At 49.3% G+C, this 15,616-nt stretch overlaps 1 protein-coding gene across 4 annotated transcripts in view; it reads right to left on the minus strand.

Annotated features, from left to right (window-relative positions):
• LOC102934044 (unconventional myosin-X) overlaps nucleotides 1–15,616 on the minus strand; it is a 287,560-nt gene that overhangs the window by 271,162 nt on the left and 782 nt on the right. Inside the window, exon 1 of one of the 4 annotated variants that reach the window (XM_043524831.1) lies at nucleotides 9,200–9,774. The exons of the other annotated variants lie outside the window; for them this stretch is intronic. The gene's annotated coding sequence lies outside the window, so the exon portion shown is untranslated. Of the gene's footprint in view, nucleotides 1–9,199; nucleotides 9,775–15,616 lie in introns of those variants that run through there. 4 annotated transcript variants of the gene reach the window in all.

The following is a 15,616-nucleotide window of genomic DNA, read 5'->3' on the forward strand; positions in this document are numbered from 1 at the left end:
TGCAGGACATCTTAACTACAAGCATTTCATAAGCACATATCACAGTCCTTCCAGCCCCAAGTGCTGTACATGCATTAAAAATAAAAATTAAGGGCTGCCAAGGAGGCAGTCAACTTTCTGTCCTGCCCTTGGTTCGATCAGTGACGGCTGCCCGCGTGTGCGCCGGTATTTTCTGCATCTCAGGCTCGCAGGGGAAACACTAAAGCAAAAAGGTGGGTGTAAGAGCAAGCCCTTGAAGCGAACGAGTGTGGGAATCCTTCCAGTTTCCTCTGGGAGGCCATTCAAGGCCTAAAGCCAGCTGAAGAAAAGAGTCTAAACTCCTGCCCCAACAAATTCTATTGGAGGCCTATAACACCCGGTGAGGGACCCAGTCACGTGACAGGGTAGTAACCTTCTAACCCTGCCTGAGGTCAGGTGACCGGGGCCTTTGTTACCAGCTCTGTTAGATTTGGTGTGCCAGAAAAGCACAGGGGCCCTGCTGACTCTAGATCAGGATATTCACCAGTCAGAACAACATGCACTACCAGCCACTCATCATCATGTGCATTACAACAGCACCCAGGGGCCCCACCTAGAATCTGGCCCAACTGTTCCTACCCCACAGTTGCAAGCCTGGGACAGGGCAGTTTCGGTGCAACAGCAAGAGACCCTGGAGAGTGCAGGCCTCACAAATTTCTGGCCTGAAATGACACGATCTAATCTGGCTGAAGGCCATTAGCACAGACCCCCATTTTTTCCACATGGGTTTTGGAGATTCATGCAAGAGTCTGGCCTCTGATGTACCCAGACTCCATGGTGAGAGGCCAGTAGGATTTGCAAAAATCCTCCGATCAGGAATGGTTGACAGCAGAAGCTACTAAAGTGTTTTCACTGTATTACAGAAATATGCACCATGCAGAGACAGGCCAGCTGCCTATACATAGGGTAGCTGTGATTCTGTTTTCTCTCCTACATATTTCAATGCAGTAAAGATGCCTGCCTTGCGCCAGAGGCCAGGGCTGGGGGAGGTCCTTTAGCAGTGCCAGCCCACTTCCAGGATCCCAAGAGGCCAGGGCCGGGGGAGGTCCTTTAGCAGTGCCTGCCCACTCCCAGGATTGCCAGGGCTTTGAGGGGATTCAGGACATGTGCATTGGCTTGTCCCAGTGTCACAGCCCTTCTGGTCCAGATGCTGACGCCCTTCAACAGGTTTGGGTTAGAGTATGAAGTCATAATTTGGAACCCTCTTTAGCCAACAGATGTGGTAGATCCTCTGTCACTCACAGTCCTTAAATCATGATAGGATATCTCTCCCAAAAAGATCCTCTCCACCTCTGCCAGAAATTAGTGGGGCTTAATGCAGGAATTGTTGGGTGAGATTCTCAAACTTTTGTACTGGTGACCCCTTTCATATAGCAAGCCTCTGAGTGTGACCCCCCCTTATAAATTAAAAACACCTTTTTATATATTTAACGCCATTATAAATGCTGGAGGCAAAGCAGGATTTGGGGTGGAGGCTGATAGCTTGTGACCCCCCATGAAATAACCTCGTGACTCCCAGTTTGAGAACCCCTGTTCTATGGCTTATGTGATGCAGGAAGTCAGATTTAGATCATCGTGATCCCTTCCGCCCTTAAAAATCTATGACTCAAACACTCAGGGTGTTTCCCTTCCCCTGACTTCTCTGTTGTATGGAGAATGGTCTTTACTATGGTTACTGTACAGTGTAGCCGAACTAGGCATCTGAAAGCTGTTATCTATCTAAAGAGAACTTTGTGGGTTCCTGGCCACAGTACAGCCTCTGCACTAAGCCATCCTCTCCTCCTGGCCTCAGCTGGCTTTGTGGTTACAAACCATGCACCAAAAATTAAGCCAGAGAGGTCCACGTGATCCAGACAGCCAGAATCAGGTTTCAACAAATGCAGTTTTCAGCAGATTGATCCAGCTGGTCATGAATAAGTGATAGGACAGATATAAACAGAACTTAGCTAATGGAAGTGAGAGCAGGGGCTCAGGACACCCCAGGCCCTTGTTGGAAGGCAGGTGACCTGATCGGCCTTGGAAGAGCAGAGAGAGGAGGAGATTGAAAACAGCTTTCAGAAAGTGAGTCACATGACAGCTCTGTACATTATTGATGAACTGATGTGGAATAACCCAGCCAAGCCTCCTCCTCATGGCCCTGCTCATGCCTCAGCTCAACTCTCAGCTCCTCCTATACAAACTCCATTCCCACATTACTCTGGACCAGGTTTCTCAAACTTCCTTGCACTGCAACCCGCTTCTGACAACCAAAATTACTTCACAGCCCCAAGAGGGGGACCAAAGCCTGAGCCTGCTCAAGCCCCACTGCCCTGGGTGTTCAGCCAAAGCCCGAGCCCCACCACTCTGGGTAGGGGGGCCAAAGCTGAAGCTCAACGGCTTCAGCCCCAGGCAGGGGCCTACAACCTGGGCCCCACTGCCCTCGGGCTTTGGCTTCGGCCCTGGGCAGTGGGGCTCAGGCTTCAACCCCGGCACAAGCAAGTCTAAGCCAGCCCTGGCGACCACATTCAAAGGGGGTCGCAACCCACTGTTTGAGAACCATTGCTCTGGACCTTTAGCACACCATGCCCTATGCATGGTAGGGCCTCTCTCTTCCCCTTACCAAACCCCTCCATTTCCTCAGTCCTCACTTCTTTCAGCTGCTCCCAACTTTGGTCCTAGCTACTCCCTTCCTCAGGAGTCACGGCAGTAATAGAGAGCCAGACAAGAGACACCAACTTCACAATACACCTCAGAGTGGACCCAAAGCATACTGAAGTCAATGCAGAGATTCCCACTGCCTTCAGTCAAGCTCTAACCATTAGACCAGTGGCTCTCAACCTTTCCAGACTACTGTACCCCTTTCAGGAGTCTGATCTGTCTTGCACACCCCAAGTTTCACCTCCCTTAAAAACAATTTGCTTACAAAGAACAAACATACAAAGAAGTGTCACAGCCACACTATTACTGAAAAATTCCTGACTTTCTCATTTTTACCATAGAATTATAAAATAAATCTGTTGGAATATAAATATTGTACTTACATTTCAGTGTATAGTATATCGAGCAGTATAAACAAGTCATTGTCTGTATGAAATTTTAGTTTTTTACTGACTTTGCTAGTGTTTTCTATGTAGCCTGTTGTAAAACTAGGCAAATCTCTAGATGAGTTGATGTGCCCCCTGGAAGACCTTTGTGTACCCCCAGGGGTACGCATCCCCCTGGTGAGAACCACTGCATTAGGCCCCTGGTGTGAGGAGACCACTGCCTAACATACTGACCAATGTTTTCTCATTATTTCCTTGTACTCCCCCGTCTGACTGTGTCCATCTGTTCTCTAGTCTTAGACTTTCAGCTCTTTGGGGCAGGGGCCATGTTTTCTTGTTGCGTTTGTGCAGCACCAAGCACAGGGGGGTCCTGGGCCATGACTAGGGCTCCTAGGCACGACAGGAATAAGAATGAATACAATCTGCATTCCTCATAACTCACGCTCTGCTGAAAGCAGTTCTGCCCTTGTGGGGTTGGTTTCCCCTCTTCCCCTGTGCTCATGCTCTGCTGACATCTCCCCTCAGGTCAGCGGTCTGATTCAAATTACTTTCCGTGGGGCTTCCTTCCATGGCAGCCGCAGGTGGGGGCACAAGGGCTGGGCAACAGGCACATTTTTTTAGTTGAAAAATAAAATCAAACTTTTGTAGATTCCTTTGCAGCCTACCAAAAACGCTTGAGAGATTAAATAATTGGGGTGAACAGCAGCTGCCCATCATGCTGTGAGAAGAAGTGAGTTTTTTTACACTAAAGAGCAGCACAGCACATGAGAAAGGGGTCTGGCTTGAGAAGCTACCTGTAGGCCAGCTTGTGGGAGATGCCCCTTTACTCAGTAGTTTTGTTATTCTATCCAAAAGACGCATCAAGTTGGCTTGGCAAGATTTATTGTTATTATTTAAACAGCCCAGGCTGTCCACATGGCGCTTCAAAGGAGTAAACAAACAATGCAGTCTGCGCCAAAGAGCTTGCAATGTATGCGCAGACACAGCACAAGAGGTGACCGCAGACAACGGGGGCTGGGAGAAAGAACAAGCTCACACAGCAAGTTAAAGAAGAATGGGCTGGATGAATGGACTATAAGGTGGATAGAAAGCTGGCTAGATTGTTGGGCTCAACGGGTAGTGATCAATGGCTCCATGTCTAGTTGGTAGCCGGTATCAAGTGGAGTGCCACAAGGGTCGGTCCTCGGGCCGGTTTTGTTCAATATCTTCATAAATGCTCTGAAGGAAGGCATGGATTGCACCCTCCGCAAGTTTGCAGATGACACTAAACTGGGAGGAGAGGTAGATACGCTGGAGGGTAGAGATAAGATAAAGAGGGACCTAGACAAATGAGAGGATTGGGCCAAAAGAAATCTGATGAGGTTCAACAAGGACAAGTGAAGAGTCCTGCACTTAGGACGGAAGAATCCAATGCACCGCTACAGACTAGGGATCGAATGGCGCGGCAGCAGTTCTGCAGAAGAGGACCTAGGGGTTACACTTTTAAAAGTGATGGAGCCATGGCCTCCTGGTCTGGCACCCTGGTGACAAGGCTAGCCAAGTGATAGGAGAGTCAGTCAGTTGGCGGCCCTGAGTTGTAAACAAGATTGGTGACGCTAATCCATGGCACAGAGGCAATTAAGTATTTATAGTAGAGTCCACGATGTCCCAGCAACTTCACTGAGAAGTCGCACTAGGGAGGGTTTGTGAATTTCTAACTCTACAATGGGACGAGTGTTTTGCCATTTATGGTCAGAGTTACTTATGCCAGGTCCCTTTGCTCTTCACTTCACCCCCACGTCTGTTCTATTCCTCACGCTACCCGGCTCCCCGCCCACATGGTGCTCCTCTCCCCATTCTCTGCATGTACGGTGCTGCCACCTGGTTCCCTTCTCCCTCTTGTGAATGGCTTTGGTCCTTGAGGGGAGCTCATGTTTCCTCCCATGTCCCAAAGCTACTAATGCGAGCAACTCTGCTGGCTCCTCACCATTGTTTCCAGTTGCTTTTACAGGCATCCACACTTCTCATGCCATTAAGAACTGGGAGGCCCCAGAGACAGCTGGGGACAAGGAGGAGGAGGAGACAGGAGTACGACCTGCCAGCAATCTGCAAACCATCAGCAGATGCTCCATAGACCCTAATTTGGGATCAGCTGTTCCAGGAACTTGTAATGCTCACTAGTAAGAGCAATTCCATTCTTTTACTAAAGACAGACATTACCCCTACAGGGCTGTAATCGCTAGGAACTCTCTTCTTTTCAGGCTTGAAGATACGTACCATGTTCAGGGCTCAGATTCAGTCACTATATGCCAGTCTGATGTGCAAGCACCTCTTTCATGCTGCTGCTGCCTGCTTATTCTCCAAGATCTCAGCTTTAATTTTGAAGACACAACAGTGATTCTCTACCTGTTACGGTTGCCGAGATACACTTGGCTCACATTTTTGAGACTAACCAATGCAGCGACATCTTCCTGCCGGATCAGCGGGTAGTGCTCGATCTGTCGGGGATCGATTTATCGTGTCTCGTCTAGACGCGATAAATCGATCCCCGAATGGCCGCCTGTACTCCACCTCGGCAGGAGGAGTCAGGGGAGGCGCCGCCCCGGTCGACTTGCCGCCGTGAGGCTGGCCAGGTAAGTCGAACTAAGATACTTCGACTTCAGATACACGAATAGCTGAAAAGTTCGTGGATGACACTAAGCTGCGGGGAGAGGTAGAAACGCTGGAGGGTAGGGAAGGGTCCAGAGGGACCTAGACAAATTAGAGGATTGGGCCAAAAAGAAATCTGACGAGGTTCAACAAGGACAAGTGCGGAGTCCTGCACTTAAGATGGAAGAATCCCATGCACCACGACAAGCTGGGGACAGACCGGCTAAGCAGCAGTTCTGCAGAAAAGGACCTGGGGATTACAGCGGATGAGAAGCTGGATATGAGTCAGCAGTGTGGTGCCCTTGTTGCCAAGAAGGCCAACGGCATATTGGGCTGTATAAGTAGGAGCGGTGCCAGCAGATCAAGGGAAGTGATTATTCCCCTCTATTCAGCACTGGTGAGGCCACATCTGGAGTACTGCATCCAGTTTTAGAACCCCCACTATGAAAGGGATGTGGACAAATTGGAGAAAGTCCAGCGGAGGGCAATGAAAATGATCAGGGGGCTGGGGCACATGACTTACGAGGAGAGGCTGAGGGAACTGGGCTTGTTTAGTCTGCAAAAGAGAAGAGTGAGGGGGGATTTGATAGCAGCCTTCAACTACCTGAAGGGGGGTTCCAAAGAGGATGGATCTAGGCTGTTCTCAGTGGTACCAGATGATAGAACAAGGAGTAATGGTCTCAGGTTGCAGTGGGGGAGGTTTAGGTTGGATGTTAGGAAAAACTTTGTCACTAAGAGGGTGGTGAAGCACTGGAATGGGTTACCTCGGGAGGTGGTGGAATCTCCTTCCTTAGAAGTTTTTAAGGTCAGGCTTGACAAAGTCCTTGCTGGGACGATTTAGTGGGGGATTTGTCCTGCTTTGAGCAGGGGGTTGGACTAGGATGACCTCCTGAGGTCCCTTCCAACCCTGATATTCTATGATTCTATGCTTTAGTCAAGCACAAGTTATTAAGAACATAAGAATGGCCATACTGAGTCAGACCAAGGGTCCATCCAGCCCAGTATCCTGTCTACCCACAGTGGCCAATGCCAGGTGCCCCAGAGGGAGTGAACTTAACGGGTAATGACCTACTGATCTCTCTCCTGCTATCCATCTCCACCCTCTGACAAACAGAGGCAAGGGACACCATTCCTTACCCATCCTGGCTAATAGCCATTAATGGATTTAACCTCCATGAATTTATCCAGTTCTTTTTTAAACCCTGTTATAATCCTAGCCTTCACAACCTCCTCAAGGAAGGAGTTCCACACGTTGACTGTGCGCTGAGTGAAGAACTTCCTTTTATTTGTTTTAAACCTGCTATCCATTAATTTCATTTGGTGGCTCCTAGTTCTTATATTATGGGAACAAGTAAATAACTTTTCCTTATTCACTTTCTCCACACCACTCATGATTTTATATACCTCTATCAGATCCCCCCTTAGTCTCCTCTTTTCCAAGCTGAAAAGTCCTACCCTCTTTAATCTCTCCTCATATGGGACCCGTTCCAAACCTACAGCTATTGTACTTGATTCTGGCATAACTGGGTGAAACTGAATGGCCTGTGCTATACAGGAGGTCAGAGCAGATTATCCAATGGTCCCTTCTGGCCTTAAGCTCTATGAATCTAATTCTGCAATACCCTGTTTGAGACATGGTGAGCAGCACTGCTCACAGTATCCAGATGAGGCCGCACCACTGACTTATAGGTGGTATTATAATATTTTCCATATTATTCTCCTTCCTATTCATTAAGCATCCTAATATCTTGTTTGCTTCTCGACTGCAGGTCGAATCTTACAGGTTAGAACCTTGTAAGATATATGAGTAGTTCAATTTTTATCCTCCAGTGTGTGTTACTTTCCTCCACAGCAGGTGCATCCAATGTTACAAAGGAAATGCACTTCCTGCAATATTGTATGAGATCATTTACTGAATAATATGCAATCGTGGAATGAAAGACCACACAGATGCACAAGAAGGCAGAGGGACATTTAAATCTGAATGTCCTGTTTTACAAGATTAAAGTTGTAACCTTAATATTACATTTAAATAGTTAAATTTTCTTTAAAATAAAGGGGACAAAGAAGAAACACAGTGCCCCATTAGCAATCAGCAAGTAAATAATAAGAGAGGTGATAAGCAAAGCCTGAACTGTAAGAAATGGTTTGAGAGATGAAATGGCAGCTGCAGACTGGCCCACAAGAGAGACGTGTGTTTCTCATGTGTTTTCCTTGGAAGGCTTCCGTCCAAGAACTAAGCAGACCCAACCTACAGCTAAGCTTATAAGATCTGACAAGGTCACAGCTAATGGGAGCATGGCTGCAGACTGAAGCCCTGGGAAGAGAGTTGACAGGAATAGGAATCGAATCAGTGTAAGAGCCTTCTGCTCTGCAGCCCCTGCTGTCAGAGACAAGGCTCCCTGTCTTACCTGAAATGAGATGGAGAGTCACTCCCTTCTTCCCTTGCTGTGTGTCCCAGCTTCTCCCTACCTCTGTTGCGGTTTATCACTGAAGAGCATTTTGGGGAGATTCATATAAACTGTAAGATTCTACACAGTAGAGATTTGGCTTGAAATACACATGCTTGCCCCAGTAATGCAGAGATCACCAAGGTCATTAATTGCATTAATTTGTATTAGAAGATGTGGGTTTGGTTTTACTTACAACTTTCAAGTTGGGCATACAGAGTCCACTAGGTAACCACATCTCACCATTACCTTTCCTCTTCCCCAATTCCATATATTTATTACTCTCTGATTAGACTCTCTAAGCTCTGTGAGGCAACGACTGTCTCTTGCTACTTGTTTGTGCAACACCCACCACAATGGGGCTGTGATCCCAATTACGGCCTCCAGGTGCTACTGCGATATAAACAACAACAGTATTTGCCTCCATTCCATTGCACACTCTGCCACCAACACTGCCTGAACGAGCGACAGAAGTGTGGGATGCTTTAGGATAATGGCTACCTTGCAAGTAGGACCAGTACCTTCACCACCAAGAGCTGGAGAACTGTGTTTTAAGCAGCAATACTCCTGTCTCCGTCTGACATGTAGCCAACTGGTTGAATGTAAAGACATGTTCACTAGCTTGTAACTACAGGACCCCTCCCTGGATGCTGGGCTGCTGTCTGCAGAGGGTGCTTCTGGGAACAGTTCTAGGACCTGGGAAAGTGTGGCTCAGAATAGATCAAATTGTTCCCTATGAACTAGAGCAAGGACTTCAAAGCCCTCTCCTATGGGAGATCTGAGGATTCCCTGCCACACCACACCTCCTCCTCCACACAACAGCCCTCGTATTCCTATAGCAGGAAGATGCAGAATCTCTGAGTCACTTCTCCTTCCAAGGCATTTCCTAGCCCAGCAGCTGTTAACACATGGGTGCTCTGCTCACTATTATCTGGAGCAACAGGATGTCACATGAGGTCAATGTCAACAAAGTCAGAGTTATCTAACCATTCCCTTTTCTCACCCAGAGAAGAACCAATCACAGCAGATAAGGTACAGTGGCCTCTGGCCACCATCCATCTCTCATGGATTCTATCTTACCTGAATGGGGGTGTGGGGGGCCAAGACAGCTGAAGGAGAATTTCTAATCGAATATGTCCAACCAATGACCAAGTCACTCCTTTAATTACCAAGGTGTCTCCCTGCAATAGCAGGGGATTGGATTCAGTGATGTAGGAGGTCCCTTCCAGTCCTACATAGAAAGGAACAAGCATTAACCAGGCCCACTGAATTAAGTGGCACAGTGAGCCAGCAAATTTATCACTGCATCATCCCAATGGGATGCACAGTTCCTCCCTCTACAAACAGAATCAGCTGAATGCTGAAAAAAAAAAAAAAAAAAAAAAAAAAAAGCCTTTTAGTCTGCGATAAGTCCTCTGCTGGAATCAGCTTGTGAGAGCCATTTGCCTGCCACCTGTTTGAAACTCTCAGTCTGCTCAAATAATTTGCAAACCAGAGGAGGCTGGACTCATCAGATAAGTTGGTTATCGTGACTTGCTTGGCCCATTATTCTATGCTCATGCAGCTTCAGTACAGCCTCCTATGAGGGCAAATAAGCCAAGACTCTTTTCCAAGCCCACGTGCACACCCAGTGACAACCATTCCTTTCATCACTAACACAGTGGCAGGTACTAGTCCAAAGGGAACAGGCAGGGGACGACTGAGGTCACAGGCTTTGGAACACAAGGAGCTCCCAGGCTGGAAATGTGAACAACACAGACCTTCCCAGAAGTTCAGTACTTGCATGTAAGACTCCAGAAGAAGAAAAAGGTGAGCGGTGTTTGTTTTGTTAAGCAATTTCTGCTGCATTCTCCCAAAATTCAGTTCCTATTACCCCTCCTTCAGGTCCCAAGGAACCAGAGCACCAGCCATCACTCACCCTAGCAGAGAGGCCAGGACAGCTGCAGCTCTCATTCCCTGGGCACCCAGGGAAAAGCAGCACAAACCAACGAAACACAGTTTTAAACTGGCAGAGACTTTTCCCCCTTGGGAATCTTACAAAGCTGTTTGGAGGATTTATTTGAAAATAGCAGCAAAAAAAGCTTTGCATTTTACGTTAAGGGGAAAAGGAGAGATGCCTAGCCCCTAAAACGCTGGCACTCCCAGCCTGCCAGCGACCACATGGATACAAAGGGCTTGTCTACATGGGGACACTCCAGAAAGTTAAGATAAATCCACTAAAGGTGTGACATTAACACTCCTAAGGTAAAGTACATTAAACCCCTGTGTGGGTTTAACCCACGTTCTCATTCAGAAATAACACCACCTGGCTCTTGTGCAGCATTCTTCATCAGCAGCTCTCCAAATGCCTTACACAGGGAGTCAGTGTCATTGTCCTTATTTTATATATGGGGAAACTAAGGCACTGGGAGGTTAAAGTGACTTACCCAAGGTCATCCAGCTGGCCAGTGGCAGAGCTGGGAACAGAATCCAGGTCCCAGCATCTCAGGCCAAGGTTCTAGCCATGATGAAACACAGCCTTAGTGCACTGTAATTTAATCCTCCTTCCAGTAAGCTACGGCCATGTGACTTCTGAATGGAAGCATCCACACCGGGGTTTAATGCGATTTAAATTCACACCTTTAATTTATTCATCTTAACTTTCCTGAGAGTTCCTGTGCAGAAAAGCCCTAAGAGGAACATGTCAGTGACTGCAACAGATGCATCTTGTCAGTACAGACTGACCCTGGGACTAACCCAGCGGCCATCGCCTGACTGCAAAGAACGGAAGAGGGAAGGGCGCAGCGTCTCCTTTAACCCCAGTCCTGACATTCCTGCTCCTCAAGGGGAGTCAGAGAGCGAGTCACATCCTCTGGGTCTCACCCACATCCTGCCCACATGCCAGACACGCAGAGAAAGCAGAGTTCCTCACCCTCCCTGCAGTGCTGGTCAGCATGAGCCCCTCCCCCCCAGGGCATGGAGCACACTGCACCAGCCGTGCAGGAAGGCAGCCGAGTGAAGACACCATTTCAGCTCCTCTCTGTAGCCACATGATGCTGCTGATGTAGAGATCCTAAACCTTGCATCTGGCTGACCTGTGCTTGGCATACGACTGGGAAAGGAGGCAAAGGCAGCCGTGCACCACTTCTCTGCTCTCCTGATCCCCCAGAAACCACTGGGGGTGATTTGGCCCTTGCTCTAAATTAAGGTAGCCTCCAGGTAGCTCTACTTTACAACCATCTGCAGTAGGCCTCCAAAGGGCCATCCCAGGAGCCAGTGATCACAGAGCGCACTGCAGTCTGTCCACCCCCCACCATGGCTCCCTGTCCCAGGAGGCAGTAAGAGGCATGGTGAAGAGCTGGTCATACTATCTCTACACCACCCAAAAAGAAAAGGAGTACTTGTGGCACCTTAGAGACTAACAAATTTATTTGAGCATAAGCTTTCGTGAGCTACTCTACGCCACCCAGTGGTTTCTCACCATCAAGCAATTCCCAGCTGGCCAGCCAGATCTACTCCACCTAAGACTGCTTTGCACCACTGGGGCAGCAGGAAGCCACCTTATCATGGTGGAGGCCCTAGCCCATAATCTTTGGGATCAGTTTACAAAGGATCCAGTTGGTTCTTCCTATCTGGAATGCTGCATTGCCCTGTGCTTATCACATGGTGTTTACACTGAGTGCCTTGGAGACCAGCAAGGACACCGGACTTCAAGTTATCCAATGTGAGAGGTGACCTACCCCATACCTCCTCAGATCAATAGAGCCCTGTGGACACAAAATTCATATCTGCATCTGATCTGTGATCCGCAAACATGGCCCATGGATATAAAGTGGAGATCCGCAGATTTGCAGGGCTCTAGGTATAAAATTTTTATCCGCATCCGATCCGCAAACATGGTCCATGGATACCTGCATCCGTGGATATCCACAGCCGCATCCTCAGATATCAGCAGGTATAAAGTGGATACCTGCAGATTTGCAGGGCTCTATAGATCAATTCCCTGGAATAGATTCCACCCCTCCTGCAGCATAAATGGGGTGGAGTTGCCCCCTGTGAAAATCCCAGTGCAATGCAGCACAGGACTCCAATGCAGCCCCCGCACACCCGCACACAATGCCCAGCACATCAGGGGAGTGGGTGAAGACGGCAGAGTTGCCAGAGCACAGAGCTCCAGCTGTTCTCGTCATTGGGGAAAGGTAAAAGCCACATTCATACACACAGACCATGTTTCCTGTGAGTGCAGGTCAGAGTCCAGCCCTTGTCTAAGAGATGAGCTTGCCCTCGTTCACCTTGTCTCCACTTGGATCTGTCAAACCCACAATTCCCTGCAGCTGCAGTGGAGGAAGCTGTAGCATAGCCAAGGCTCAGGCATTTGCACAACCATGTCCCCAAGCCCATGTACGCAGCAAATGGCTTTGTCTACTTGGGGTCGCATACATGCCTAGATAGGCCAGGTTAGGCAGATGCTGACTGGCTGGGTCCTGCTGGGAGGCGAAGAGCTGAGAGAGACGCATATTTAGAGGATGCTGGGATTCTGCTTCAACCTCCCAACTCCATGTAGCCTCTTCCCTAGTCAGTGTGTCAAGCTCCTCAGTGGCTGGTTCTGCTGTTGAGAGGGTAGGAATTTCCCAGCAGCCAAGGGGGTGGAAAAGAGGCTTTGATCAAGGGGCCCCCACCACAGATAGTGAGTTCCATCTAATTAGATGCAGACACCACAGGCTCCCAGTACCATTAGGTTAATCAGCTAATGGATGCAGCAGCCCCTGGCCATGTGCTCTGCAGAGAGACCCTGGGGGCAGAGGCCTCCACCAGGAATCTGTGAAAACATCTGTTCTGATAAAGACAGCAGAAGTGGGAGACGGGACAGGACCAACTAAGCCTGTTAACTCAGCTGCTCCATCTAACCACTGTCAACAGATAACTCCCTCAAGTCTGGCAGAACCAGTGGTTCCCGCTTTACCTAGTGCGAGGGACACAGCAGGCAGACACAGGGTTTAATGTCCTGGAAACCAATGCAGGGTGGGAAACTTCCAGCATGAATCAAAGAGAACTGAAGATCAGCTCAGTCAGAGGCAGAGACACCCCCAGCAGGAGGCTCACAGAGTTCAGCTCTAGACCCCTTCACTAGATAGAGGCTGCCATGCCCAAGCAATGCAGACATCTGGTGCCATCTCCAGTGATTAGGAAAGGGAGGGAGCCACTTGCAAACACACAACATCCTTCACCAAGGGAAGTCCTAGGTCTAGGCTCAAAATGCAGATTCACTGGCCAAAGGGGGAGAAAAAGAGAGAAAAAAAACTTAGGGAGGGTCTAGGTCTCTAGGGTGCCAGTCACTGCAGTAGCTAGGCACCCTTACACCCAGGCCTCAATTTCCTTTTGGAAAACGGGGGAACCTTGCTTTGCAGAGCCTGCCAGGCTCATTAGAGGTTCACAAAGCATTTGAGAGGCCCAATGAAGAGAGCTGTGACAAAGGAGTAAAGAACTGGTGTGCCTGTCTAGTGGATGTAGGTGTGATAATGCCGGAGTCCAAGCCATCTGCTGGCACGAAGGTGACTGGGGAACAGCACTGAGGAGAGGCAGGGGAAGCACAGACAGGCTCCACTGTGCTGCACACTCCCACACAGTGTCAAAACTCAGCTTCAGACCTGGGCCACGTGCAGACCGCAGAGCTGCAACATGAAAAAAACAGGGCTGAACAGAAGCAGGAGGAAGCCCTGGGCTTCCAGAGCTCCCTTGGGGGAGTAAACAGACATCCTAGCAGTCCCTGGGTACCCACAGCTCTGACACAGGGAATCCCTTCTCCCCTCTCTCCCAAAGAGCTCCTTCACCCTGAACTATGAGACCTACATGCATTTGGAGCTCATTCTCTCTCAGCAGTTCCCCCAGCACCAACTGCTGCTTACAGGGCTTCTGCAGGCCTCACTAGATGTCACCTGAGGGGAAAGACCCAAGCAGCCCCTCCCACCCACAAACAAAACCCAAATCCCTTCACTTCCCCTCTCAGCATCTGCGCATTCAAAATTAAAAGTGAGACCCCAGATCCACACACCAAGGGCACCTACACTGTGGGCTATTCCTTCAAACAAGGGGCAGGGCACAGAGACAGGGTGGGGGAAGGGTAGCAGGCACCATGAGCTGCTCCATGCTGGGGTCTGAACCACAACCCCCCGAATCCCCCATTAAGTGTGGGGAACAGTTACCTGCCATGGTGCTAACGTTACAAACGTACACTTTGCGACTCTGGACTGCTCTGCCAGGGCACAGGGCATGGAGGGTCAGATACACTGGGCCAGACCATCAAGGCCATGTCCTGCATCCAGCAGCAACTAACACCGGATGCTTCAGAGGAAGGCAAGATTCCCACAATGCATCTGGCCAAATGTTCCATGCTTCCCATTGGGTGACTTCTCCCTAGATCCTGGGGGGCTTAGCTGACATTCTAAGGCAGGAGGTCTGACTCCCCATCTTGACAGCAAATAACAGCACCATCGGCAATCGCAGCATCAACAGGCTCACAGCACTCACCCCACTCTCACCCTCCCGGTATCCCCCACATCCTCCACAGCTGCTAACATCACCGTGGGCTCTGACCCTTTTCCCTCAGTGCAGGATCTATGCTGGGCAGCTGCTCCAGTGCCCCACACTTTGCAGCGTGGATGCACATTGCCCTAGACACACCAGGACTGTTGGAAGATGCCCACACTACACCGTTCAGCCCAGCAGTCATGGCAGGCCACTGAGCATACTCAAGTGATGCCACAGGGGTGGCGGTGTTACTGAGACCTGCCAAAATTGTGACTAGAGCCTCCACTAGTTGGTCTTTTAGACAGTGAACACAGAAACGGTCAGACCAATAGTCCGTCCAGTCCAGCAGCCTGTCTTCCAACAGCAGCCGGTGCCAGGTGCTTCAAAGGGAATGAACAGAGCAGGGCAGTTTATCAAGTGATCCATCCCCTGTCATCCAGTCACAGCATCTGGCAGTCAGAGGTTAAGGACACTCAGAGCATGGGACTGCATCCCTGACCATCTTAGCTAATAGCCAGTGATGGACCTAACCTCCATGAACTTATCTAGTTCTTTTTTGAACCCTGTTATAGTTTTCGCCTTCACAACATCCGCTGGCAAAGAGTTCCCCAGGCTGTCTGTGAGACTGTGAAGAAATACTTCCTTGTGTGTGCTTTAAACCTGCTGCCTGTTAATTTCATTGGGTGACCCCTAGTTCTTGTGTTATGTGAAGGGGTAAATAACACTTCCCTATTCCCCTTCTCCACACCAGCCATGATTTTACAGACCTCCATCATATAGCTCCAGGGCTCAGTGGCCCTTTGGGCAGAAGCCGTGCTTTCCCCCATGGCTCCCCAGCCATTTGCCGGCACTGCCACACTGCAAACCATGAGGCTGTTAGCCTTAGTGATGACCATGATCAGCCCCCTGAACTGACACACTCAGTAAGATACTTTCCCAGCCCCAAAGAAATTCCAGTCAAAGGATTCCCATCCCCAGAACACGACTCTG

The sequence above is a fragment of the Chelonia mydas genome, chromosome 11 (assembly GCF_015237465.2).
Source record: "Chelonia mydas isolate rCheMyd1 chromosome 11, rCheMyd1.pri.v2, whole genome shotgun sequence".
NCBI lineage: Eukaryota > Metazoa > Chordata > Testudines > Cheloniidae > Chelonia > Chelonia mydas.